Source organism: Ammospiza caudacuta, chromosome 18, assembly GCF_027887145.1.
Source record: "Ammospiza caudacuta isolate bAmmCau1 chromosome 18, bAmmCau1.pri, whole genome shotgun sequence".
Lineage (NCBI taxonomy): Eukaryota > Metazoa > Chordata > Aves > Passeriformes > Passerellidae > Ammospiza > Ammospiza caudacuta.
This window is the reverse complement of record NC_080610.1, coordinates 14091961-14119194: the sequence shown is the minus strand read 5'-3', so window position 1 is coordinate 14119194 and position 27234 is coordinate 14091961. Positions and strand designations below refer to the sequence as shown.

At 50.1% G+C, this 27234-nt stretch overlaps 1 protein-coding gene across 1 annotated transcript in view; it reads left to right on the top strand.

Annotated features, from left to right (window-relative positions):
• Positions 1-318: 318 nt before the first annotated feature.
• NCOR2 (nuclear receptor corepressor 2) overlaps positions 319-27234 on the top strand; it is a 224697-nt gene continuing 197781 nt past the window's right edge. Inside the window, exon 1 of the mRNA XM_058816892.1 lies at positions 319-375. The gene's annotated coding sequence lies outside the window, so the exon portion shown is untranslated. The remainder of the gene's footprint in view (positions 376-27234) is intronic.

Below are 27234 nucleotides of genomic sequence, written 5' to 3'. Positions count from 1 at the left end.
GCGCGGCCCCGCCCCGCCCCGCCCCGCCCGGCCCGGCTGTGGGGCGGCCTTAGGGACCGACCGAGACACCGAGCGAGCCACGAGCGAGCGAGCGAGCGACCGCCGCCTCCCGCCGCGCCGGGGCGGGCAGGGCTGGGCTGGGCAGGGCTGGGCGCTGCGGGGCCGGCGCTGCGGCGAGGGGCGGCCCGGCCCCACGGACGGACGGACGGACGGACGGACAGACGGGCGGGCGGCGCGGCTCGCAGCCCCATGGCTCTGGATTTATAAACACGGCGCAGATGGCGGGGCCGCGTCCCCGCGCCCAGCGCTGCCCCGCCGGCCGCTGAAGCGGGAGCGGCGGCGGCGATGGGGGGCGGCAGCTGCCGGCGGGATTAGGTGAGTCGGGAGGGGGGAGCCCCGGGGAGCCCCCGGTGCCGGGGTGCGGGCCGGGCTGGGGGGGCCGCTCCGCTCCGCTCCCCGCAGGTGGGGGAAAGGCGGCCGCGTTACGTAAAAATGAAAATGTGCCACGGGAGCTGCTCGCCGGGGAGAAACTTTCTCTTATTATTTTCTTTTTTTTTTTTTTTTCCTGTTGGTTTTGCTGGTTTTGGCCTCAAGGGAACGCGGCGCCCGGGAGCGGCGGGGCTGGGGAGCGCGGGGGAGCCCCGCACTGGGCAGACTGGCGGGGACACCCCTCTGCGGGGTGGGGGCACCCAAGGGCCTTTTTTTACCCCCCATTTCTCTTTTTTCCTCCTTTTCGTTCAATCCCGCTGTGTTTGCGGCTTCAGCCCCCCGCACGTTGGGGGCCGGTGGGTTGCAGCAATGAATGAGGGGCAGCGGGGCGGCCCTGCCGTGCCCGGGGTGCGGGGGCACGGCCGGTCCCGGCCATGACGCGAGCTGAGGGCTGGCTCCTCGGGCCGTGTGCCGTTCGCCGTGTAAATATTTACGCGAGGTAACTGAGCCGGGTGTCTGCAGGCAACAAGTGCACGTTTCTCTGAACCCCAGCTGAGGTCTCCGGAGTAATCGCTTTTTTTGTTGTTTTTTGGTTTTTTTTTTTTCTGTTGATTCTTATAATTTCCTGTTCCCTCTTCTCCCTCGGCCCTTCCTCCTGCTCCCTTGCCCTGACAATGCACAAAGAGCAGGCTGCAGTGGGTGCAGGCAGCTGCCTGCCATGTGGGCTGCTGCCAACACCACTGAAGCAGCAAAACCTGCAGGGCTCGGGCTGGGGCTGCCCGGGCCGTGCTGACCCGACAAAGCCATCGCTGCTTGCAGCGCTTTGAACCCTCTGGAAGCCCAGCACGCCTGCGGGCACTGCTGCCCGCGCCCGAGGCTGCGACTGCTCCCTGAACTTTGTGTTTTGGGTCAGCTCAAGAATGTGCGGGAGAGGACGGAGCTGTGCTGTGGGTGTTTCCCAACCCCTCGGTCCACAGGCGTTTATGGTTTCCCTCGGTGTTCCTGTGAAGCAAAGGCTGGCGCTCTGGATGCCTGAAAACCGTCAGGGTTTTGCTGAATCTGGTGGTTTTAATCGGTTTGGTGGGTGTGATGTCGTTCCGCTGGTATTCCTTGGTCATGTGGGGTGAGAGTTTTTCCATTTAGTATATAGGGGTTTTATCAGCAAGGTTAAGTTCAAGTTTGCCGTGTGCTTTACTGAGCAGTACTACTACTGATTCATAAAGGGAGCCAGTGTGAGTTGGGACAACTGGGTGAGCATTTCCCTCTCTTCTGGAAGTGGTGACAAAACTCTTCAAGGGCTCTCGTGAAGCCATGTATTCCTAGATGATTTTAATCAAATCATACTTAATTCTCTGAGTTTCAGTGCTGATGTTGGGTGACTTTGGGATTTAGCTCAAACCTCCTGTGTGTCTGGGTCTGTGCAGGACCTGTGCCTTGGGTGAGGAATTCAGTGAGCGAGGCTCGCAGAGTGTGTTGGGGTTGAGTCTCACGATGCCATGGCAGGGAAGTTTTGCCTGTGACAAATATTTTATAACTTTAGTTGAGTAAGTTTCACTGTGAGAGAGACTCTTGCAAAACGTGTTTAGTTTATTGAAAGCAAATGCACTCAAACCTCAGTTTGTTGTTGCCAAAAGGGAAAAAGTAGAAGCTATTTTTGGTGTGAGAGAGGAGATGGGGCACGCACATGTCTGGGGCAGGAAAACACTGGTACTTTGTTCTCCTGGCTTCATGTGGGTGGTGGTTTCTGTTACTTAGCTGTGTGTTTCTGCCAAGTTGCAAAACATACCTGGTTCTGAAACCCCTGCGGAGGTCAGGGCTGGCTCTGGAGCTGGTCTGGGCCCGTGTGGGAACACCTCCCACATCAGCATCTCCAGCCCTGCAGAAGCATGTGGGTGCCTCTGCCTTCACACCTTGCAGCTCCAGGGAGGTGACTGGCATTTTTTTTGCGACAGGATCTGCACTGAAACCATAAACTTGTTTTGTGCAAGCCACCAGCCAGCTGCTGCTTGGCAATACTTTTCGCTTGCTAATGGCTGTGGTTGGAGCTGAACCAAGCTGCCTCCAGTGGAGGTTGTACTAATCCCTGGAGCCATCCTGCGCTAAATCCGAAGAGGGTTTGGTTCAGGCCGTGTTCATGTCTTGTAATTAGGAGATGCGGTGTGGTGAAGGCAGTTCTGTTGTGATTGGTAGCGATGGTGTGCAAGCAGCTGTGCTGATAGCTGCACGTGGTGAGAGCTCCTGTCTCATCTCCACGGCTGGAATTGGGTCATAGGAGATATCTTCATCTTTTGTGACATGGCTGTGAATTATTTGTCCCCCTTGATGGCTGCCAGTGTTCCTGGTTCTGGTTTTTAGTGGCTCTGCTGCAATACAGTCCTTTTTGCAATGTGTTTGTCCTGGGAGAAACCTGTTTGAAACTGACTGTAATTGATGTGCCTGAGATACCATCATCGTGTTGTCCCTGCGGGGGGAGGAAAGCTACGATCTTGTGTCAGTTTCTAGATGAGTGGGTGCAGAAGGAGGATTACATCGGTAACTTTTCCGAGGTGCGTTTAGGGTGGTTGATTTGAGCAGTGCTGAAGGGCAGTGGGTTGGAGGAGAGCCTTTGGGGTGCTGTACTCCCCATCCCTAACCCAGTGTCTCATTCTGACCAGATCACTTCACAAGTCGCTAAACTGAGGCTGGTGGGGTTATGTGAAGTTCAATGTGTCAGAGCAAGTCTGCTGGAGAGCTGCTCAAGAGTCCCTTTCTCCATGAGTGCTTTGCTTGTTCAGTGTGAGGGCTCGTACTCCCAGTGGCAGAGTGCTGGTTCCCCCCAGGTTTTGTGCCTGTGAGCAGGGGTCCCCAAATGCAGCCCCTGGGCTCGGCTGCAGGGGTGCACAGGGATGGGAATCCAGGCCAGGGTGTTCTCTGGAGCACTGTTACTTTTGTGCAGCTGCGTTTTGAGGAGCCGTGGCTCGCTTTAGTCTTCGCTGAGAGTTTTCAGCAGAGAGCAGGGTCAGCTCTAATGGAGCTGGAAATGAGGTATAGCAGCACCCAGTTGCCTCTCTGATTAGTGACTGAGGCTTTTGCAGCTGCCTAAGGATTTGGGCATTGTGAGGTCACGGATTCTCATCGAGGCTGCTGTGGCACAGGCTCCTGCACGGCTTTGAAGGGCCCTTGCTGTGTATCGACATGGGAAGCAGCAGAGAATTGCTATTTATGGCTGGGCTTGTGCTGGCACACAGGTGTTGAGGGCTCTGATTTGCCCTGTAATGTCAAGGGATAGATCTTTGCATTGCAGTAGAAAATGGAAATGTGTGTCATTTAATGAGCGTGACTAGGGCAGAGCTGCTTTCCCAAAAGGAAGATTGAAGAGGGAGCTGGAGCTGCAGAACAGAGGGCATGAAAATGCCTGTAAAAGCTTGATCAGAGTGAGGGATGGATCTGGCAGGAAGGGAAGGAGGACAGAAGAGCAGAAGGAAATGAGTGATTCGTCAGTTTTGGGAAGTGATCCCTGACCTGAACACGAGGCAGCTGCGGGACTTTACTGGGAATTGAGAAATCTGGGCTGCACCCCCAGTCCTGCTGCCCACCCTACTTGTCACTTCCCTTCTTGAGGCCACCAGTTCTCTGTTCCTGCCAACCTGCCTTTGGCAGCTGGAGTCTCTCTGGGGTTGGACTGTTCCTGCTGAAGGTGAGCAGGGTCCCCGGGAGGGGATGTTTCTGGTGAGCAGGCAGTGCTCACACAGTGGCATTCCCCTGCCACCTTCAGTGTGTGGAGCTGAGAAATGTGACCTGGCTGAGGGTGGGCAGGTGAGGAGGCACTGATTGCTGATGATCTGAATCTGGCCTGGAGAGGCCCAGAGAGGAGCCCTGCCTGCAGGGGAGAGGAAGAAAAGCAGTAAAGATGGAGGTGGTTGTCCATGGCTGTGATTGTGACCACAGTGCCAGAGCTGGAGGGGATTTGGGGACGGGGAGAGCACAGCAGTGGTTATGTGCCTGCTGGGTGCATGCAGGATGCTGATAATGGTTAGTGCTCTCTTTATAGCTGCGGAGCACTGAGCAAACATTAATGAATGTAAAGGATAGCAGCTCTGTCTAGTTACAGAGAAGGGAAGTTGCTCCAAATTAACTTTATGATCCGTGAAACTGAAGGTTATTTAAAAAAATAATAACGTAAATGGAAATGCTGAAGTTTTTCAGAGTCGCTGAGTACGCTGCTTGTTGTTTAATGCCTTCCATTTTTTCACTCCAGTCTGTGTTTTTGGCTGGGGAACAAATTATAAGCAATATCAGCTTACGCTTGGATTTGAACCCGCATTGCTCTTAGTCAGCTGAAATGTTTCCCCTTATCGCTGCTCCCATAATGTTTATTTTAGACCGGATAGCATCATGGCTTTTCTGCTCACTGTAGGGAAGAAGCCAGTCTTTGAAACAGCCCAGCACCTTGGAAAGAAATGATCTCATAGCCAGTTTGGTTTCTGAATGAGGTACAGCTTAATTTTCCACCAAGAGGTTTATGCGAGCCTGGATCCCAGAACGTTTTGCGGCATTAAAAACCCAGGAGGTGGCAGATGGATGAATTGCTGACAGATTTAAAATCGTACGACAAACATAAAGCATTGAGACGTGAAGCCAAGGCAGCAGGAAGGTTGCAGGGAGAAATGGAGGCAGAAAGGTTGAGTAAGTTATTCTGGGCAGAGGAAGATGTGCAAGCAAAGTGGGTTCAGCTGGGAGGGGAAGGGAAGGCCATCAAGAGGAGGGATGTGTCCAGGAGGGTGTTCCCATCATAGCACAGGGAACCCCTGGTGTCCTGGGCTGATGGTGAGAGGAGGATGAGGAAGGGGGCCAAGCTGGGCATTGGCAGCAGTGGTGAGGCTGGCAGCGGGGTTGCCCTGGGAGGAGGCAGTGTGGTGGGGTGCAGATAGTTTCCTCCTGTGGGAAGTTTTCCTCCCATGAGGGAGAGTGGCAGCCTGCAGGGAAGCCAGGGGTGGTGTGGGTATTGTCTCTGGAGGCTGCAGGCCTGGCTCTGGCTCTTGGGGTGGGTGGTGCGTGTGTCAGGGAGGGAGGCAGAGCCGGCAGGATTTCCTCTCTGCAGCACTGGCTCCTGGGTTAATAACTAACCAGGCAGCCTAGGTTTATCCTTTCATTGTGGAAGAGAATTATTTACATAATACCACTCCACGTAATCTTTATTTAGCATTGTTTCCCTGGCGTAACACTGGACAGAGCGGCGGTGCCCAGAAACGCAGCTTTGGCCAAACGTGTGGGAAGTTAACTCTTCCAGTTGGGTGTGCTTCTCTCTGCCTGCTCAGGGAACTGGCTGTAAACTGAATAAATACTTCAGTGAATAAATACTTCAATCTATCATGTAGTTTTTGGGACTTCTGCGTCCTCTAAACTCTGTTTTCTGCAAGCTCTGGCTGGTGCTCTCTGCTGGTGCCCAAATGTTGCCTACCAGCTTCTTAAGCAACACAGTTTGGGTTTGTCCTGTGCATGTTAGGGCAGGAGAGGACTTTGCAGTGTGCTCTTCCTTGTCTCTGTGTTGAAGAAGGCAGAAGGAAAGAAATGTGTCAGCCCGTGGGTGGAGTATGACAGGATTTGGGAAGGTTCCTGCTGCAGATCGTCCCATCGTCTGTGTTCAGCCCCTGAGGACTTGCTGCCTCCCAGGTGGGCAGGGTTCATCCTCCTCAGGGAGCGTTTAATTGCAAGGTCTGGAGGCTTAGGTGGTTGTGTAAAGAGCTGGGGCCTGATTATTGCAACAGAGCACGGTGAAGGACAGAGCCCTGTGCTTGGGTGTCAGTGGGATGTGGTGGGAGAATTGAATTGCTGAGTAGGATGACAGGCAAAGAGCTTTCTGAAAATCTGCCTGTGCCTCCAGCCGTGCAGTGCTGGCTGGAGAGGGTGGAGGGTGTCTTTTCCTCTGCACTGCGGGATGTGTGGGCTTCTAACAAGCTGTGGCAAACAATGGAAAGTTGGCTTTCTTCTGAAAATATTTTAAAACCTTATAAAATTACTCCAGCGGCTAAATTTTTATAAGACCAGCTCTCAGCTGCATGGTACTTGATCACTTCATAAATAGCTCAGTCTTTGGCCTCCGCAAACTTCTCCAAGCCGTACCTGCAGTGCTGCCAAAGCCCTGGAGAGCAGTGGTTTATCAGAGGCAGCACCTGGCTGTGCAGCACAAGCTCTGTGTGAGTGTTTACTGCCGAGGCCGCGTGATCTCCTTGCTGTGATGTTGCAAGGAGCTGGTTTGGGAGGCTGTGAGTCCCCAGTGAGTTACCCTGGATTGCCTGATGGTGCAGGCAGGCTCTGGGCTGGATGTTGGCTCTGGAGGCCTCTCTGCCAGCCTTGCCGAGGGCGATGCGGGTCCTGTGGCAGTTTGTGCTGCTGATGTGGACGTTACTCGCTCAAGCCTGAGACTTGCTGGGACAAATATAGCTTGTGAGCACCCTCTTTGAACCAATTACACCTGGCAGGGTGAGTTTGGATCAGTGCTGAGACTGTGGCGTTCCTGATCACTGCTTGAACAAGCTTTGTCTACTGCCTCCTCAAGCCTGTGCTGTTACCATCATACATTTGTGACATGGTGTGGTGTGTAAGTCTTGGGTGTCATCAGAGCAGTGGTGTATGGTACCACAACTGTGTGCTCAAGAAGTTTCTTCAGTGGTTTTATTGGGGTGTTTTTATGGCATCTGAACCCCAAATAACTACGTCCCCTCTTTGGTGTAAGAATTTCTTGTGTTTAGCAAATAACTACGTCCCCTCTTTCCTATTGGAAAAACTTCCTTGATCAAGTCCTTGCTTTTCTGTGGGTACCACATAGTTTAATTCCATTATTCCATTAATAAACTTTTCAAGCTCCATCTTGAAAGCAGCTACAGCTTTTTTTTTCCCCCCCTTTGCTGCAGAGTTTCAAGCTCATGCCAGAGTGTCAGCTTCATTTCTAGGTCACCGGTCTGCCCTTTCATTTCCCCCTCACGCTCAAGTTGGCTGGCTTGTTTTGATTTGGTAATATGTGAGGTGGTGTCCACAGACAAAACCAGGCAGGCCAGTGAAATTCATGTTTCCCTGCAGCCTTGTTCCTGTTGTGTGTGTGAATAATAATTTCCAAATGCTAGACCAGAGGTGATTAAAAACTGTCAAAGAAATAAAATGCAGCAAAGTCTGCATTACAAGAATCTGTGTGTTCAGTGTTTTGGGAGAACTCTCTGAACTGGCAGTGGAAAAAGCCTTCAGAATTCTTATTGAAGGCTTCCTAGTCTTAAATGTCCCTTATTCAAGAGGTGCTGCTGAGGCAGCCTGAGCACACCCAGGCTCTGCTGGAGGTTGTTGCTGCTGTCTGGGGGCACCTGGAGTCAGTAGCTCTCCCTTTGCGGAGTGTTTTGGGATCCAGAGCTGCAGCTGAGGTGTTTTTGCATGCTGTGGGCACAAGCACCTGCGCAGCCAGCTCAGCTGCAGCCTCGTGGCTGGAGCTGCTGAGCGTGACTGGCAGAGGGCGGAGGGGTGAAATGCTGCTCTGCAGCCCGAGTGGAAATGAAGCAGAAAACCTTTCTGAGGAGCGGCACACGGTGTCTGTTGCTTGCTCTGAGTGAGTAGAGTTCTTTTTTTTTACTGAGCTGCAAGGCAATGGGTATTCAGAGGTTTTTATGCAACTTCGGTGTTGGGACGTGAAGCAGTTGTCATGTCATCAGTTAAGATGTGTTGAGCATCCTTATTTTTGGAGCAAATGATCCTGCTGGCAGCATGTATAGGAGGTGTCAGCCAGCCCTTTTTTTCTGCTTCCTCTCTATTTTTTTCCTTCATTTGTAGGTTTTAGTTTTGGCTTTACTTTGATATCTTGACAGGGTTGCTACTTAAAAATTGTTGGGGTGGGTTTTTTTTTTTTGGGTTGGTTTTTTTTGTTAGTTTTTTTTTTTTTTTTTTTTGGCTTTTGATGTCTACGTGTCTTGAGATGCACATAAAGAGCTGCTGTGGTTTTGGTCCCAAACCCAGCCAGCTGCCAGCAGCGTTCCTGAGGGCTGTGTGGTGTTGGAGTGAGAAACACTGCAGGGTTTTGGGCTTTCTCCAGCATTATGAAACAGAAGTAAAGAGAGAAGTCAGCATGTACCTTAAGGCTTGTGTTTTTATTTTAACTCTCTCACTGTGCAGAGCTGAGGTTTGCATCTTCTCCACCGAGACTGGTGCTCATGAAATCTAACGCGCTTTTGTGAACGTCCTTAAACTCTGCCAACAGCAGAGAGGGCTGAGAAATGGGGAATTTGCTTTGCCCTGAGGTGGAGGAGTCGTGCTGCAGAGGCAGACACAAGCACCCTGGTTGCTCCTGTTTCCCCTGCCAAAGGCGGAGTGAGTTTTGGTCTGGCTCAATGAGACGAGCGCTTTAAGCTCCATCTGTGTCTTATTTTTTTCTGCATTTTGCTCGGTTGTGCTTTTTAAACGTCTGTGGATTTCTTCTCAGCAGGAGGTTTCAGTCCCCACACAATATATTATTGTGTTTGCCCCGCTCCAGTTCCTTGTTTCATGCGGAAACACCTTGAACCTTTGGCTGAGTTGGAAGATGATGGGTGCAGAGTCAGGAACAGCGTGTCCGTGCACGACTGCTCAGCCCGGGCTCACCCGGCTGCTGCTCCAGGCACAAAATGTGTTTGGCTAACACAGGCACTCCCCTGCCTTCTGATCAGCCAGCCTGCACACACTGAGTTTTGTTTGAGAGGCTGATCCCCAGGGTAAGAACACCATACTCAGAAATAATGAGTGTTCACACTTGCCTTTACAAACTTCTTGAGTGTTTTACCAATTAATTCTTAGGTAACAATTAATTACTTAGGTAACTTAGGACTTAGTTCTTAGGTAAAATATCTATGATAAAGGACACAGCCAGGAATGCTGCTATCCCTGCTATTCTTCACTCATTCCAGTTTATGCAAAACTTGAAAAAGGTATCCGTGGTGTCTTGGCTGTTTGCAGTCTGCCTGATGAAGCTTCTTAACCAGCAGAAAAAAAAAAAGTGTAAATAAATAATAAATACAGCAGCTTTGCCTTGCAGCTTTGCCAAGTCAGTTTGGTGTGTGTTGAGGGGGCAGAACAATTAGAGAAGTGAATGGTGTTCTCCATGTTCTGTGCTCCTGTTGCATGGCCACTCCCAGGTTTTTGGTAAGTGTAACAGAGAAATCTGTATGAGCAACTATTTATGGCATGTGCAGAGATGGGGGAGGCTGACAGCTGAACATTAACCTACTGAGAAAGGTGGGGCTGATGGTAGCTCGTGGTGGGCTTGGCGCTGTCAAACAGGGGTGATTGCTGTTCCCCTTTTCACAGCGCCTAGCTCACTTTGTTCAAGCTGTATTTCTGAAACTGGGGGACTTTGGCTGTAGTGCTGGTTGAAGGAGTTTGCCACCTCCCTGACATGTTCATGTCTCAGTGCTTCTCTCTCCTGTTACTTTTGACCTGAGTAGTTGAATCAATGTCTTCACCAAGCAGTCATGGTTTTGTTTAAGTCAGTTCAAAGTATTGGTGCCGCAAGGACAGATGTGGTGCCAGGAGACACAGGGCCTGAAATCAGGGAAGAGTGGCTGTGCTTTACACAACCTGGTTGGGCTTCAAGCCTTTCTTTTGCAGGAGTAAATTCCACAGGACTGAAATACCCTCCTAAGAGGGGAGATGTTCCCCCCAAACTTGTGCACAGACCTGTTTGCAGACATGCCGTGTGTCTCTCAATGTGGGACACACCAATCAATTTTGCACCAGGTGACAGAGACCCTCAGGGAGGGTTCTCTTGGTGTTCCTGCAGCAGTTTCAGCTTGGGGTCAAGCTCAGGCACTGCTGTAGCAGCTCAGTCATTTCTGCCATGGTCTGTGGCATTTGCTCCTTTGCTGTGAGCTGGAAATGAAGTGCTTGGCTGGGAGTGGTGATTGAGAACGTTCCTCTGTGGCAGGCCTGGGTTTTTCACATTGTTGCTGCTTTCTGCTGGCTGCAGCACCTTTGTCCCTGGAGTCTTCTTGTGCACCCAGGAGAATCAAGTGTTCTGTGCTTTTGTGGCGTGGCCCTGCATGCCCAGGGCCGGCTGATGGAGAGCAAAGTTGGGCAGAAACCATCCTCTGTGCTGTGTGGCAGCTTCTGAACCTGGCTCAGCGAGGCACCTGAGGAACAGAGGGTGAGAGCAGAGTCCTTGCCTCAAGGGAGTTTAAACCTGCTCTGCCACAGCAGCCTTGCTGAATTACAAATTGCTTTTTCTCTCCCACTCTTTTCTAAATCTGCTGCTGTTCCTGAAGTTGCAGTAGGTTTTACTCATGGGTGCTAGTGCTTGGGTGAGTGTTTGCTGCAGAGTAGCGTTGTAAGCAACTGACGTGATGTTGATCATAATGTAACTAATGACACTTAAAATGTTTGTTTGTGATATGCTGTGGTTGCTTTCCAGGCTCTGGAATTGACAGACAAGCTTCAGCTGTATTTGGCATAGTGTTTGCAGAGATGGACAGCTTTCTGTCACTTCTTTGACAGATAGGCATTGAATTTTTAAGAGAAAACAGAGCAGCTTTTTGATTTTTCTCCCCACTCAAAACCAGCCAACCAGAAGCCAGGTGGAGGGGAGCTCTCACATGCATTCTGTTTATTTTTATGTGCAAATGCATCTTCTCGATGTGTCATTAACCTGGTTGGGCTCGGTGCTATTTTTAGCAGCCTTCTGGACAGGGAGCAGTTCCAGTAAAGGGTTTGTGAGCAGCCCAGCCCAGGGGCTGGCACAGAGCCCAGGGTGGCAAGTTCCTTCCTCCCTGCCTGCCCGGGGGCCTGCAGGGGCTGGATGGGCTCCCCTGTCCCCAGTCCCACACAAGGAAATCTGTGTAAAGCGCTGCTCTTCAGTTCCCGTGGCCATGGTAACCGACTTGGATACATCAAACTTGACTAATTAACCTAATGGAGAGTGGTTTCCAGGCTCAGTCTCTCCCCTCGGATTTCAGAGCTGAACTTGTGCTGTCTGATCAGCCAGCGCAGACTTTTTCAGGGTGGTTTCTTTCACAGGTTAGTTTGAACTGGGGAGGATGGCTCAGATCAGTCTTGGGTCAGTCTGATCAGACTTGGATCAGTCTGATCTCTTGCTTTTCATTCCCCTCTCTGGGTAATCCCTCAGATTCCCAGGGAAGGAAGGTCCCAAACTCAGATGGCAAAAAATTGCTCTGATTTCTTTCTTGGACTAAGTGAGGTGAAAGTGGATACTTTCCTGCATCTCTGCTGTTTCTGTACTGCAGGATCTCTGCCACCCTGACTTTCTGTTTAAAAGTCTGTGAAATCCTCAGGCTTGAAACAGAACAGCACATCCTGGAGATGTCTGTGCACATCTTCAGGTCCCCTCATCTTAATGTACTAGTTAAAGGCATTGCTGCTTTGCACTGTTTCTCTTGGGTTTAATTATTATTTCAGTGATTGGAGCTGCAGACTGCAGCAGGGACTTAAGAGTTCAGCCTCAATTAAAAACCACCCTGTGCCAGGCAGATAGCAGCAGGCAGCTCTGCTATTCTCAAGTGTCTCCAGCAGTCCACCGAAACACCATGTGATTGGCTCAGTTGAGAAATCTGAGTAGGCAGAAAGCAGTTTCTGGGATAAACCTTGTGAGTGCTTCTCAAAATAGCCTGAAAGCAAGGTTTTGCTTTCCACAGCCCCTCTTGGTCCTTGAGGCTGGTCAGAATTTTTTGTGGATTACTAAATATTGCGAAGGTCTGATCCTCAAACACCATAAAATCCTTTTTCTTTTTCTTCTCCTTTTTGATGCTGCCTCTGGTATGTTTAAACTTAAAGGATTTGCATTTTCATGTCTTTTTTAGCCTTAATTGTAAGCACTAGGACCTTCCTTACTTGCAGCTCCAGCTTTTTCTATTTTTCAGCAAAGCTGATGACCTCGTGTTTGACCCTTGGAAACCTCTTGGGCAGCCCAGCAAACAAATGTGGTGTGAGAAGAGCACATGATAGTAGCCTGAGCTATTACCCTGGTCAGTCATTGACCAGGACTCTTGTTTTTTTTCCCTTTGAAGATTTGCTTAATCATTGGCATTGCAGCCCCTGCTGTGCAGGGCACCTGGAGGGGTTTGGGGCTGCTCCCCGTGATGTCTGAGGTGGCAGGGGGGCTTTAGAGAGTCCAGCACTGTAATCGGGTTTTACTGGGGAGGAGATTGTCATTGATATCCCTGGGATTTGGCATCTATATAAATACACCAGCCAAGCTCTGTTGAAGTGTGCAGGTTCATGTCAGTTCATTTGTCTGGGAACGGGGCTGGGAGCATCTCAGCACCATGGTCCTTGTGTGTGATTTCTGTTCCCAGTATAACCCGCAGCCTGCTGAGGGTAAATCCCTGGAAACGCAGCTGGAAGGGAGTGACTGCTTCAGACATGGCTGATTTTAGGATGAGTTGAGAGATGGGGATAAGAACTGCAAGGCTAAAAGTGATGAGGACAAGTGCCTGTGAGCCAGGGTGCTGCATGAATGGCTGAAAGCTGTGAAGCAGCTCTGAGATCTCAGAGCTGGGAGTTGTTTTTCCACCCTTGTTTACTGTGGGACCTCTGGGTGACACGGAGCGTTCAGCAGATGCTGCTAAACTGAATTCTACAGCTGAATTCACACTGGAGAAATGAGAATTGCTGCTTTTTGTTGGGGAAAAAAATAAATCTGCTTTTATCACATCCTTGTTATCCTTACAGCTTGTGGCTTGGAAAACGAGAGAAAATTGATAGTGAGGTCTGAGTGGCATGTGGAGAGAGGTAAAATCCTGGCTTTCTGAGGGCCTCATTTCATGAACTTTCTTGTCCTTCCTCCGTTTGCTGATGTGTCAGTGGAGCTGAATTTTGTTGGTAAAAATATGATTTGAGTGGATATCTTATGTTAACTCTCAATTGCCTGCCTAAGGGTGATTTTAAGCAAGGTTTCCAGCAGCATCCCTGCTCTTGCTGTGTCTTTGGCTGTTGCTCCCAGACTGGCTGTCTGCACCAGGGGCTCTCTGCAGAGAGCAGCCTGTGTTCTGTGCCCACGTACTGTGCACAAGCCATGAAAAATGTTCCTCAGATGACAGTGATTTGGGGTAGCTCTAGAAAATAATTTTCTGCTGGTGGATAGTACCAAACTATTTCCTTTCACCCCTCCCTCCCTTGCCCAAAACAAAAGAAGAGATGAAAGGATTCATTAGGAATTATTCACTCAGCCCTGCCGCCTGTCTGAGATCTGGCTGTCTGCGTTCATCCCCCAGCTCAGGGAGGGTCAGAGGGCATCTCCCTGGGGAGGATTTGCTGTTGACTGAATTGCACTCTGTCATTATCCTGCTGGATAACGAATGCAGTGGCCTCATTGGCACTGCCTTCAGAAAAAGCACGGTCATCTGCATGTGGCCTTGAGGCGGGAGGAGCGAACCTAAGGGGAGCAGGGTGGAAAACCTCATCTTGTGGGAAAGATCTGGGACAGACCAGGCAGTTTGGCACAGTGGTTTAATTGCTGTGTGATGCTGAGCAGGTCTGTAGCTGTTCTGGACCTCTGTGTTATCTTCTTTGAGGTGGGGGACACAGCAAGTGGGTTAAAGGACAAAATTCCATCTGGTGAGGTGAAACTAGTTAAAGCTGCTCCTGTTTTCTTCAGTAGAAAATGTGGCATTCTTGCGACACAGTTTGAGGTATTTTAATGAGATTTAAACAATTTTTCCCCCCCTCTTTGTTTTGTTTTCAAATAGGCTTCCTGAAAGAAAAACATACAAATCCCCCTGAGCTAATTGGTGTGTGATTTGAATTCAGCTGCTACCTTGGAAGAGCTTTTCCAGCAGCTGATCTGAAAACAGCCTTTCCTGCAATATTGTGGGTTGTCAGTCAGTGCTGAAGGATCTTGAAGTTGCTGGTGGGAAGGAGAGAGATGTGTTTTGTTTGATATGCTGCATCTTTTAGTTTGAGTGTCATAAAATACTGAGAGATGTGGGAAAGACCCTAATGGAGAGGAGCTAGCAGAGGGATAAAAATCACGGTAGCTGGAAATGTGTAAGAAACAGTTGTGGGTGCTGGAGCCCGTTGGGCTGGCTGAGGAAGTAGACAGACCTGAAGCAAATTTGCATTTTAAGCACCAATTTCAGATGTTACCCACTGCCTGGTGCCTTGATCTTGTGGCAGCCACAGCTTAGGAGGGTTTAATGCTGTGCCCTTGCAGCATGTGGCTGCACCTTGCTGAAGCACGCTGGGGTGGCCAGATGCAGCCCTGTGAAATAAAGTATTAAAGCTTCAAATGTTGGCCTTCACTGCCTTCAGGCTAAGTCGGTTCCCTGGAAGACGCTGTGATGAAATTGCTGGCCCAGGTAATTTGTGTCCTGATGATGAGCAGCAGAGAGGAGGGCAAGAGTTTGTGTGCCTGCTTATTGCTGTCATCTGTCTTGCAATCAGATATTTATGAAATGGCCTTTTGTGTTGCAGTGCGGGGTGTGTGAGTGCATATTTAAGTGCTTAGTAAATATAGTCAGTTGCTAGATTGGATCAAATCATCCTCTTAACAAATATAGACAGTGATGTTTTGCATCTGGGTGTTTTGACAGTAAAGTACAGGAGGAGGTGGTCTTAGTGAGTTTAACGTCTTGTACCCGAAGCAGGGCAATAATTGCTTAAAATCACTGTAATTCTGCTGCCAGCATTAAAGGATATAAAATTATCCTGTGCTGTAATAAATAAAAAAAATTACCGCTGCCTGGAAAAGTCTTGTTGCTGTAATCCAGGACAAAGTGTGTGTGACTGGTTGTGAGTCAGTTTAATTTCTTCTGGGGTCTGACCCTCTGGATTCCTCTTGCTGCAAGAAATCCTCCTTGGAAGGCAATCATCCCCAGGCTGGTGCTCAGCTGAGCCATGCATGACCAAGTAGTAGCTTGTAGCATTTATGAACTGGGGCAGAAGTAGATCCCTTATTCAGACAGAGCTGTATAAGCCTCCAGTGCTCTACACTAGGCCCCAAATTTGCCTACATTATAAATAAGTCTGTGGCTGTGTGCTTGTGTGTTTCTTTTTTTAAGCTGAAGGCAACCCCTTAAGCTCTTTTCTGCAGGTCTGTTCAAGCTGGGGCATGGGGAATTCCTAAGAGGATTATCATGGTTTACTTGATACAGAACTTGAACTTGAGCAATGGCTTATCTTATCAGTGATAAAAGACATGGAAATGAAGTTTACGTAACCAAAGAGGCCTTGAACTGTGGCTTTTTTTCTTTCCTGGAAACTGGAATGACAGATCTCCTGAGTTCTTTGCTCACAACTGCAGTAGTGTTTATCTGCTGTGTACTGTCTGCTTACCACTGGCATTCATTTCTAGTGCTGTGTTTGGAGCTGTCCTGTGAAAAAAAAGGGGTTGAGGCGGAGGCTCAGCAAGAGGAGTTGTGGGCATTTTCTGCTTTTGCAGAAAGCTTGGTGTCCTTGCTGGAGAGATTGGTGCCATGTGGCTTGGTTGCAGGCCCCTGTGCCACACTGAGCTCAGGAGGTGATTTGAAGAACAGCAGAGAGCAGATCCACGTCACCAGTGGGCTGTGAGCACGGGGCTGGAAAGGCTCTAAAGCTGTGCGTGAATTTTACCCTGGGAATAGATGGAGATGCCCTGTCTGTTCCCAGTGGCAAAAGTAAATGAGTGGGGAGGGCCAGGATAATCTCTTGGGTGGCAGCTAGAAAATGAACGCAGACAAATGAGCACTGCTGTGCTCTGGCTGTGCTGCCTCTGGCACAGGTGGCTGCAGTGCCCAGCCCTCTGCAGGGGTGAGGGAGCTGCTGCAGCACCCCAGCAGGAGGAGGGTGGCCTGAGCATCGCAGCTCTGGTCCTGCTGGATGGGCTGAGCAGCTGCATGCACAGCAGGGCTGCAGGGCAGGACAGCCTGGGCCACCTGCTCACCTGCCCCCTCCCCTCTAAAGGGGGGACACAGTGCTCAGCAGGCAGCCCTGTGAGCAGGCATTGGCAAGGAGAGAGGAGCCTTTCCACCCTGCCAGGTTACAGTGGGTTTGCCTGCCCCGGTGTCCTACACCTGCTTTGTCTGTGCTGCGTGGGAGGAATTTTATTTTTTGAGCTCTTGCTGTCACAGATTGTGACAATGCCACAGAGGCCGTGCTTCCCACAGAAGGACTCGGCAGACAGTCGAAGGCTGGCAAGCTGACAGCACTTATTAGAGGTAACCTTCAGGAAATGCCACACACAGCCCTCGCTGAGCTTTCTGGCTCCAGGCACATACAGTATTTACACCACGCTTCTTGAGTTTCCCTGAAGGCTCTCAGCCTGCAGCTGCCTCTCTGTGCTCTGCCACTGCCCTGTGTCCTCATGCTGCAGTGCCTGGGGTGGGTTCTGGCTGCTGGGCTCCTCTGGCAGCAGCCCACCATGCTGGGGGGGCTGTCACACCAGCTCTTCCTCTGTCCTTTGGCCTCCTGAAAGGTGCTTGTCATAATCCAGTGCTGGAGCCTGGGGTAAAGCCAGCACCAAGTTTTCACAGTGGTGTGTGCAGGGAATGAGCTGGTAAGAAGTGCAGCCCTTGCACAGCAGCCCTTTGTTAAAATGCAGGGGAATTACCCAGGATCAGCTCTTTTGACTGAGCAGGTGACTGCCTTGAGTGGCTGTGTGAGGAGTTAAAAGCCAAACTCTAAGTATTAAGATATGAAAAATTTTTCTCAGGTTGTCTTGATGGTGTTTTTTCATCCTACATGGGGTGGGAGGAAGGAAATGTGATACTATCTGGTTCTAGTAAATGACAGTGCTGAACAGCACCTGGGCACTTTGTGGTGCCAGAGCCTGGACTGGGTAGGTGTGGGGAGGCAGTGCTGTGCACCCCATTGGGACATTTGCCCCAAAAGCAGTTCAGGTATTTTCTCTGCTTCCTGGCTGAGAGACTGGGGAAGGTATATCTCAATGGTGGGCTTTCAGGATGTGCTCAAGCCTTGCTCTGCTGCCCCCAGAGCTGGTGGCTCATGTCTCTCCTACCGACCCAGAAGTGATGTTTTTCCAGCAGCAGGTGGCTGGAGTTTGATCCACCCACTCTCATCCTGCTGCCTGCAGTGTGCACAAGTTGCTTGGTGCTCTGCTCCCCTCAGTGAAGGGTCAGCTGTGATCCTTCATGACTGGATCTGCTGCATGAGAAGGAGAAGCCTGCTGTCCTGCTGGATGTTACCCTGTTTGGGGAGATGGGAACTCCCTGGTGGAAATGTCCTCTGTGATACACCGAAGCCTGTTTTGGCACATGCACTTAGAGAGATTTCTTCCCTGCTACCTTGTGAGAATTGTCAGAGGGGGACCCACGGAGTGGCATTAAAATCCCACTTTATTGTTAATTTCCCATAGTACTCAGGCTTGGAGTGCCTGGTTGCTTGGCCTTGCTCAGTGGGGAAGAGCAGGACAGACTGCCTCAAGCTGAGGTCTCTTGGCTGTGTCAGCTCTGAATCCTCTGCTCCTCTGGTGTGGATTTAATTTCCACGGTGCTGCAAATGCTTCCCCAGTGCCCAGCTAGCAACTGAAAAGCAGTGGGGGGGTCTGCAGGGGGGTGGTGATGGTGGGGAATGACTTGTGGTCTCCATGGCAACCCAGAGACGATAAATGGATCAATGTGCTGTTCTGCACCATCTGAAACTCCAGCAGCTCTGGCTAAATCTGGGGGCTGCCTTTGCCTGCCAGATCCTGCTGTGGGGTCATTAGTGTGAGCCAGCTCAGCCCCAAAGCCTTCCCATCAGCCTGCCTCCAGCATCTCTGGGTTTGCCACAGAGCAGGGGGGTTTGGGCTGGAAACCCACACTTGGCTCACCCTTGGCACCCTTGGGGGTTTGGGTGTTCAGAGCTGCCCCACTGCCTTGGGTTTAGGTGCTGTTATGGGCAACTGGCCAGGCATCCCAGTCCCTGGGTTTGGAAAGGGTAAAGACAAATGCTGGCTTCCCTTCCAGCACTTTTAAAAACCTCCAGCTCTTTCTGCACAAGCACAGTGAGATTTATGGGTTTTTTTCTGTGAGTTAAAGGCTCAGGATCCTGGATTTGGTTTGTGTTGGGTAAGGACAGCTGCCTTTGTTCTCACTTCTGCTTCTGGTGGTGTGGATAAACAGAAAATCTGTCTTCTGAGCTGCTGCTCCAGTGTTCCCAATGACCACATTTACCTACAAAAGAATATTGATCTTTCCCCACTAGATTTCATAAAAACTTACCTCGTTCTGAAGTTCCAATCCACTGCTTTTTAAATAAGAGTCTTTCCAGTGCTGAGGTCTTTTCCATGCTCTGGAGTAGGTTCAACCAGAGACTCCCCAGTTCCCAGCCAGGAGCAGGGACTGGTGTGACTGGAGCCAGTGGCTGTGTGCTGCTGGCTGGCTCAGCAGTGCTGTTTCTGCCCTTTTCTGTCTGTGTGAAGGGATAATCCCAGGTGTCTCCAGTGCTTTGAGTGCTGCAGATCTAAGGGATTGCTTTGTTTTGGTGTCAGAGGTTGGCTGTGGTGATGAGGATCTGTAGTGATGAGCTCAGGATCTGAGGCATTGCCTGGCCTGGGCTGCTCTCACATCTGGGGCCATCAATGCTTCTCCCTGGCAGCAGGAGGAAAACTGTTGCCTTCTATTTTGCAAAGGGGCCTGGAGAGATGAGTTGCCAGGGGCTGCACCTGAGGCTTGTGGTGAAGCTGGGAGTACCTCACAGAGCTCTTGAGCTTGAGTTTTCTGCCCAGACTCACATCTGAGATAAATACTGGTGTCTGTAGTGCTCTTCACACCTTGATTTCCAAGTGCCTTTTGGGGTGATTGGAGGGACTTTGATTCTTTGGCCAAGTCTGTTTGGGCAGGGATATGGGCACATTTCACTTCCAATTCGTGGTGTTATTTTGTAATTTTGTTAATGCAGACAGGAAGACCTGCTGTCTGCAGTGGGGTGGAAAATCCTCAAAGTGTGCTCTGAAACCACTTTGTGTTGTGGTTCTGTCTGTCCAGCTCTGCCTGTAGCCCCTGGCACATCCCACAAGCTGCTAGCAGGGCTGTTGGCCTGTCACACATCCAGAGGCCCCTTTGGAGATCACTGTTGCTGTTTCTAAAGGCTCAGTTGTGGGACAGTCTGGCCAAATGATCTGAGCTCGTAATTCTGTGCAGTGCAGCACTGAAATGTCCAAGAAGTCTGCCATCTCTGTTGCCTTGTGAATAATTTATGGATCTCTTGACTCCAAGCTCATAAAAATCGATAACTCTTCTTGGATTTTTTTTTTTCCCCAGCAGCAGCTTGGTTAAATTCTCCCATTCTTTTGAGTTGCTGATATTGAAAGGCTGTGGCTTGTTCGCTTACCCTGAGCCATGTTTTCTTTTTCACAGCAAAATTGATCCAGGCTTTTCCACAGAGCTGTCTGTTGCTGTTCTTCACCGGGGTGTTTGGCTCAGGTTACTGAAGGAGACAACCTCCCTGCACCTTTTCCATGGGCTATTGCAAGTGTTTGGGCTGTTAAAACTTCTGCTCTGGGACAAAGCTGCAGAGCTTGGAGAGGTCAAAGTGCTTCTTGAGTGTTGTGCACTGGCTAAGAAGAGGTTTCAGCCGCTGCTGGGAGCAACTGGCAGCACCAGGCCAGTTCCTGCCAGTAGAACTTGCAGCCCCCTTAGCCTGATAATTCAGAAATGGATATGTTAATTTATTCCCTCTAATTTCTAGGCCTGTCTCTGAACACTGAAGCACTCTGATCTTTGCTCCCTGTCAGGCTTGGAAACGAAGCCTGAAGTGTACCAGTAACAGCTGTGCCCTCTGTGTTGGGTTATTATCCTTTCAGAATTTAATAACGTGACACCCATTTTTACTGGATAGCTTGTCCTTCCCTCTAGGAACAGATCGATAACAGACTTGTATCTGCTATTTGGATGTAATTGCTAGTGTCAGCTGATGTCTGGTGCTGTTTCTCCAAACAGCCCTTGGAAGCTCAGGAGGCTGTGGGGAGTGAGGATTTATTTTCCACACTGGTGTTGCACCACATCCAAGAAACCTGAAATAAAGAGGTGGTTTTGCAGAGAAGTTTCCCTGCTGCCTTCTCTTCCTGCTTGTATTTGGTGATATGTGGGCTGTGAGCTGGGGAGGGAGAGAGGAGAAATGGAGCCTCCAAAGGCAGTGCTGGATAACTGTGTCTGAGCACAGTGCTGTGTTTGGAGGACTCCAAGGAAATTAAAGCTGACTGCTTAGCAATGGTCTCGGTCTGCAGAGCATACAGATTTCATAGGCTGGCTGTAGATGGTGGAGGATGGGTTTGGTTTTGAGGGGGGAGAAGGCAAGAGGGTTCTCCATTGCAAGCAATTTATTCTTGCGGAGTCTTTAGGGTAATTGAAGAGGGTAATTGCTGTACTTTCATGCATCTAATCCATGGGTTGCCTGGGGAAGAAGGAGGAAATTATTCAGGTGTAGGAAATAGGGGAGGTTTACTCCAAGGCCAGCCACCCCCTGCCTGGTCTGGTCCTCTCTCTTCCTAGCTCCCGTTTTCTCCCTGGTTGCTGGGAGCTTTTGCTGGGGTAACTGATGGCACCGCTCTTAGCTGCTGGGGAAGAGAGAGGGTGAGTTGTGGGTAATCTGAGGACTATTTTTCAAGGGAGCAGTACTTTTTTTCATGAGTGGGTTTGAGGTGAGGATTATGTGCGTGGAAATATAGTACGCAGAAAATAGAGGACTATAGTGACTATAAAAAAAGTCTGCAGTATCTAGAACTAAAAAAAAAAGACTTTATAAATACTTCCTAGCCATGGGGTTGGCCTGTGTAATCCTACAAGGAAAGAGAAGCTGAGTGATTGATGGTTGGCTCCATCCTGCTTTATCCCTAGATACAGAGTACTGTATTAAATATGGTTGCCTCTTGGTATGAACACGTAACAAGAGGCATAATATTAAGTTACAGCCCGTGGAGCTGTCTGGGGGAGGTCCATGGGATGGCATTCCTGCCTCATTTCTCCCATAGATGGAGTCAAGGCTGGGCTCGTGCTCTGTGTATTTGTTTAATCACCCTGTCTCCAGAGAATGCAGAACTGCTGGGAATTGCAAAACCGTTTCATTAAGAATCCTTGATGCCCATTTTACTAGCTGAAAGCTGCGTGCCAGCATGGGCATATTTTTGTTTATTTATAACACCTGCATTTACAGCGCTGCGCAAATCATCTGGAGAATGGGGATGAGTACTTAAACCCCCGGGGGGGCGGGAGGTATTTGGAAATATAAAACCTGCCCTGTGCAGCTGCATGTGCTTCCACTGACCAGAGCTGTGACCCACAGTTGGCCTGTGCTATGTGCTGCACTTCCCTCTCTTTTCTTTGCTTTTTTTTAAATTTCAATTTTCATTATTATTTCTATTTTTGTACTCAGCTAGACCGAGAGGTGGAGGGGTGGGAGAGTGGAATGAGATAGATGCATATAATGGGGCTAAATCCTGCCCAGCTGTTTTCTCAGCAGCCATCTCCCTTACAATCCCAAGGAAATAAATGCTCCTCTTGAGGGTCCTGGTGGTTAATGATGATTTGAGGAGTGCACACAAACATCTCTGCAGATGCAGCCTGCCTGTGAGATTCCGGTCATGCAGCGAGCCCTGGGACCCCGCTCCTCCCGCATTCAGTGCGATGATAAATCATTCATAGCCTCAGGAAATGCAATTCTCTTCCCTGCTCTGCACATAAACAGTCCAGGACCCTGAAGAAAGCCTGTGTTTGTAGTCCTTGGAGGATGAGGCAAGTGCTGTGACAGCTGGGAGGATCTGAAATTGAAGTTATGGGAAAGGCTCTGAGTGCATGAGTGTAAAAGCAATTTGGTATGGATGGGTGTTTTGTTTTGTAGCTGTTCCAGGGTGATGGAGGGTGAACAGGGAGGTGCTGGTGTCCTGACCACTCAAAAGTATTGCTGTGCTTATATCCCTTGTTTTGTAGGGCTCTGATTGCAGACGTTGATTGTGATGTGTTGGATGTGGTTCTGGTGTTCAGGGTAAGGGGAGAGGTGAAGAGGTGCTGGAGGGAGAAGTGGAGGAGCTCTTATTGTAGTTGAGTGCAACGCAGGCTGGTGAAGGTCTCTGGGTTCTGTTTGTTTGTTCCAGCCTGAAGTGTGCAGCAGGTTGGCTGGGTAAAGGGTGAGCCTGGAGTCAGCTACAGCTTGGAGGAGCAGCCTTGTGTAACATCCAAAGCAGGGAGCAGTGGCAGCGGTGTCCACATGAGCTCCTTGTGCTGAAGCTGGGGAGGAAAGGGAGAACATTAGGGAGGAATAGACCCTGTGTGGACACCAGAACCTCCCTTGAGGTCTGATTTGACCAGGCCTGCTCTCTCCTGGGCTCAGCTCATGGCCAGCACAGCCCTGGTCCCGTTAACATCTGTGCTTGCTGCCCCCTTTACGGGCAGTGTGTGGGTTCCTTGGTATTTCAGCACAATCCCCTGGAAACTCCAGCAGGGGAAATGCTCTTGGCCACTAACAGAGTGTGGGGAGGAGGGACACTGGCCTGGAGAGCTCCATCTCTTGCTGTTCCAAGCAGAGATCCAGCCCCTAATCTTCACTTCTGTGTGATTTGGGTTTCTGGTAACGAGCATGGCGCAGCTGCTGCAGGGAAGGGGAAAACACACATGCACCTACACAGGCTCTGGAAATATGTCAGAATTGGGCTTGCTGAGAAGCTCAAGCCCAAGCATGACCTACTTTGAGACTGTTGTAATCTCTAGGGGAATGCCCTCTGGATTAGATCAGTGTGATCCTATCAATTTGTGCTTCAGGCTGGAGGAAGCACTGACAAAGTTGCTTATTTTCCCTTTTTGTGCAGGAAGTTTGTTTTCTTTTTTCTCTTTTTTTTTTTTTCCTTTTCCTTCTAGCACTGAGACTTGAGAGCAACAGAGGTGTGTTTGACAAGTACAACAGCCTTGGGCTCTGCTTTTCCATTATGGGTTTGTGTTGAGCACCTTCTTTCTAGATGGCTTCTTTCTGTACCATGGAGCAGCAAAATCCACCCTTGTTTGTGTCTCTGTGATGTTGTCTGGTGGAGGCTCTGGTCCTGGCCATGGAAAGATGCTGCAGCTGATCCCTCCAGTGCCATTTTAATATTCAGCTGTTTCAATCTGTTTGTTTGGGTTTGTTCTTTTTGTCTGATCTGCTGCACTGAGAGACGCTTTAATAAAATGTGAGAAATTTTCCAACCCTTGTCTTTCCTCTCGTCACCAGCCATTGTTTATGTAAGAGCTTGGAATCTTTATTTTTTCCCAACTAAAAAATTGCTTCCAGAGCTCAGCAAGGATGTGCATATCCCCAGCAAGAAGGAAATAAACAGGGAGGCTGCATTTAATTTCAGTGTCTGCCAGAAAGTGGGAAGCCAGCACTTGCCAAGGAGAGATTTTTGGAATAGAGGTGTACCACACTTAATTTTCCAGGAGACTTTGTGAAAATAAAGAAGCTGGAATGGAAATAAAGCTTGCTGTGATGAAGAGAAATCGCTACCCTGTTGGCTGGAGTTTGGCCTTTGATTGCAGAGGTAGCTTTGCCTCGGGTGGCTCTGGGGGGCTTATAAAGAGGCTTTTCTCCCATCTGCACTACCTGGCACATGGAGAGGAGTGAGGGCTGTTTGGTCCACTGGTGTGAATTGTTCTGCCAGACTTCAAAGAGAAGTGGAAATACCTAATCTGTCGCTTTCAAAGGGAGGAATAAAATATTCTGATAGATTCTAAATGGAATCACATCAGCGGTGCCTCTTCCACCTTTGCCTTTGAGCTGCTCACTGATCTTTCTGATTGGGGTAATGCAGTGAGGAGGATACAGTATTCCCTTGAGGGGAGCAGCTTGTGAACATTACTGTTCAGTCAGCCTGAAAAGCTCTATTACAGACAGATTTAGACCCGTCTTTGTGCGCTGAGAGGCACAGCCTGGCTTCCGGGAGCAGGCTTTGTCTGGAGGACAGGTGCACATGGGGCTGAATTATATTTACCCTTTTTATCTGCTGCCTGCACCACTTTCACCTGCCAGCTCAGGGAGGGGCTGCTGAAGGGGGAGAGAGGCCGTGGTTATGGGATCTGTCCTGCAGCATGGCTTGCTCAGCCCCAGCTGGGTTTGGCAGCTCTCCAGGCACCTAATGAGTTGTCCTCTGTGAGACCGGGAAGGTGAGGGGAGAAACAGATTTGCAAACAACCCAACCGGTATTGATTTTCTTCATTTCCCACATCCCCTGCCAGGTTTCTGTGCAGCAGCCTGGCAGCTGGGAGCTGTGCTCGTTGTGCGAGACTGGGTTGAGTTCACAATGTCTGTGGGGTGATGTGGAGGGGCTGCCTTGCCCTGGCCAGGGGTTCCCTGTGAATGTGGTCAAGCTCAGTTGGTTGTCATGTGCAAAAATGGGTGAGACGTGCCTGATATTAGCTGCTGCTTTTGCTGTCTTATGTATTTCCATGCCTTAGTACTTGAATTTCCATCCTGAGAGCCTGGTCTTGCAGTGAAAAGCACTTTTTCTGCACATGGAAAAAGTCCCAGAAGGTCTCTGAGTGTGTTACTGAGAGCTGCTGAAGACAAGCGGGGGAGATTAAAGTCAGGTGGATAAACCATCAGCCTCGTTAAATCTGCTGTGAGAGTGTCTTCAAGGTTTTGTCTGTGTTTCCAGAGTTCTGTAATAGCTTGCATTGAGCTTGAGGAGATGTCATGTAGGAGTTTTTGGATCAATATGAATATGGAAAAGGGAGAGGATTTCCTGAAAGCACAGTACAGACTGTTCTCTGTGTCTTGCAGCCACACTGGCGCATTTGAGATCGTACCTTTTATCTCTCTCTGTCGTTGTGCTCTTTGTGTCCATCCCTTGAGGAGTTCCAGCAGGACAGATGGGATTGTTCAGCCTTCACAAAGATGCAGCTCTTCCACGCTTCCCTGTAGTGGCCCTATCTGTGATGCTCTTTGAGTGCTGAGCCTCCCACGTGTCCTGGGAAGACCACAGGCTTCCCTGCCTTGCTCTGCAGAAGCAGCACAGCTGGAGACAGCAGGGCCAGTGCCAGCTGCTCACTGACATGCTGTGGGATTGGGCTGCAGCAGGGAGCTTGAGGAGAAGCAGGCTGTAAAGCTCTTGTACTGGAAACTGAGGGGGAGGCATTCCTTGGATAGCCACAGAAATCTGTTGCCAGGGTGGTTTTGGTGCCCTGGCTGCTGTTAGAGGAGCAGAACTGTTTCCTTCCATGCCCTGAGGCCGTGTCTGCTCTCAGCAGGAGGGAGCACACATGGTGCTGTGCCTGGGGTCACAGCCTCTCCCATGGCCCTGCCTCTGGATTGTGTCCACTGGGGTGGGAGGGTGCCTTTGGGCAGCCTGGCCGCACAGCACAAGCAGCGCATGGAGAGCTCCCAGCTCTGGCACGTCGCTGTCCCAGGGCATGGCCAGGGTCAGCTCCACTGAGCAGTTTGCCAGAGCTGGCTTAGCACAGCCACAGCTGTCGGTTTGGGTGCCAGGGAAGATGATACAGAAGGGGAGGGAGGAAGGAAAAGTTCCCTTTGAGAAATGGCAGGGGCAGCAGGAGAGCTGCGAGGGTGAGGCCTATTGATTACACGCTCATCTCAGCTTCTTTTGTGCCTCTCTGAAGACACAACTGTGTGGACAAAGCAGCCCTGTGCAGCACTCTGAGGAGGGTGGTGGTGGTGGAGCAGGGTCTGGTGTGGCCTCTGGGAACCAGAGCTGCAGAGTCTGATCTGTTTGGACTTTAACCAAGCTTTGCTGGCAGTGCTGACCTCCTGGAGGCAGCAGGATGTCCATGGTGAGACAGATTTCCTGGAAGAGTTCTGGTTTGGGCTGGGGTCTGAGCGCTCTGGTGAAGGCAGCTAGCGTGTGGGCTCACAGAGCAGCTCTGAAATGTTGAGGATGGCTTTGTGCGTCACTGCAGGAATCCATAAAAGTCCTATTCATGCAGTTGGCATTATAAAGTTTAAAGAACCATTTATGCAGGGAACTAGTCTTGCCCCTAGAAAGAGATAGCTGGCTCAGCAGCTGTGTGCAGCTCAGTTGTCGCCACATGGTCTAGGATTTATTCTGCTTGTAAAATGCTGCATTTAAAGAATGCTTCCCCCAAAGCCACTTGTACCACATTCTTTGTATCTGAGTATATTTCCTTATCTTTCAGCTCCCTACTTTCCAAGTACAATACAGATAAGCTGTGGAAAATGTCCAGTCCCTCTGGAGGATGTGGGTAGTGGCCACTGTGAGCTATCTTCTAAATTGAGAAGCTGAGAAGAACCATCAAAATAGTTTACCTGTTTGGAAACTGGGAGACCTGTGGTGTCTTCCTAATTCACATTGACATGTGTGGTTGTCTGTTTCAGTGTGTTTGGGTTCCTGCATCAGAGGCCCTTCAGTGTGAAGATAGTTTTGCTCCTCCAAATGACACCTTCCCTAAGTCTGGCAGCGCGTGCTGCATTCTCTTGTACTTGAGGCAGAAGGTGAGACCTGCAGGGTTTAGCATTTGGAGGGCATGTCTGTCATCTAGGAAGTGTGCAGGAGACAGATCTTAGAGCAGTCCCCTCCTCATGTTGTTCTGTGGCTGTTCATTTGTGTGTGAGAGCTGGGGGCAGCCTGGTCCTGGGAAATGCCTCCTTTTTAGGAAGGAGTGAAGAGCCAACATGAACAGGAGAAACAAGCTGGTGCCACCTTGGCAGCTGCCCTTGAAGAGGTTCTTTGGCTGGAAAACCTGAGTGTTGCTGGGTGTGGGCTGTCTGGAGAGGGACAGTTCTGGCTGGATGTAATGAGTGTGACCAGCTAATGGGAGCAGATTGCCTTTCACTCTGTGCACTCCTGCTAAAAATACCGGGGTGTCACGGGAAGGGAATGGTGTAGGTTGGAGAGCCTGTGTGTGGGCTGAGGTTTGGTAGCAGCCTGTTCCTCTGGAAATGCTGAGGGAGCCC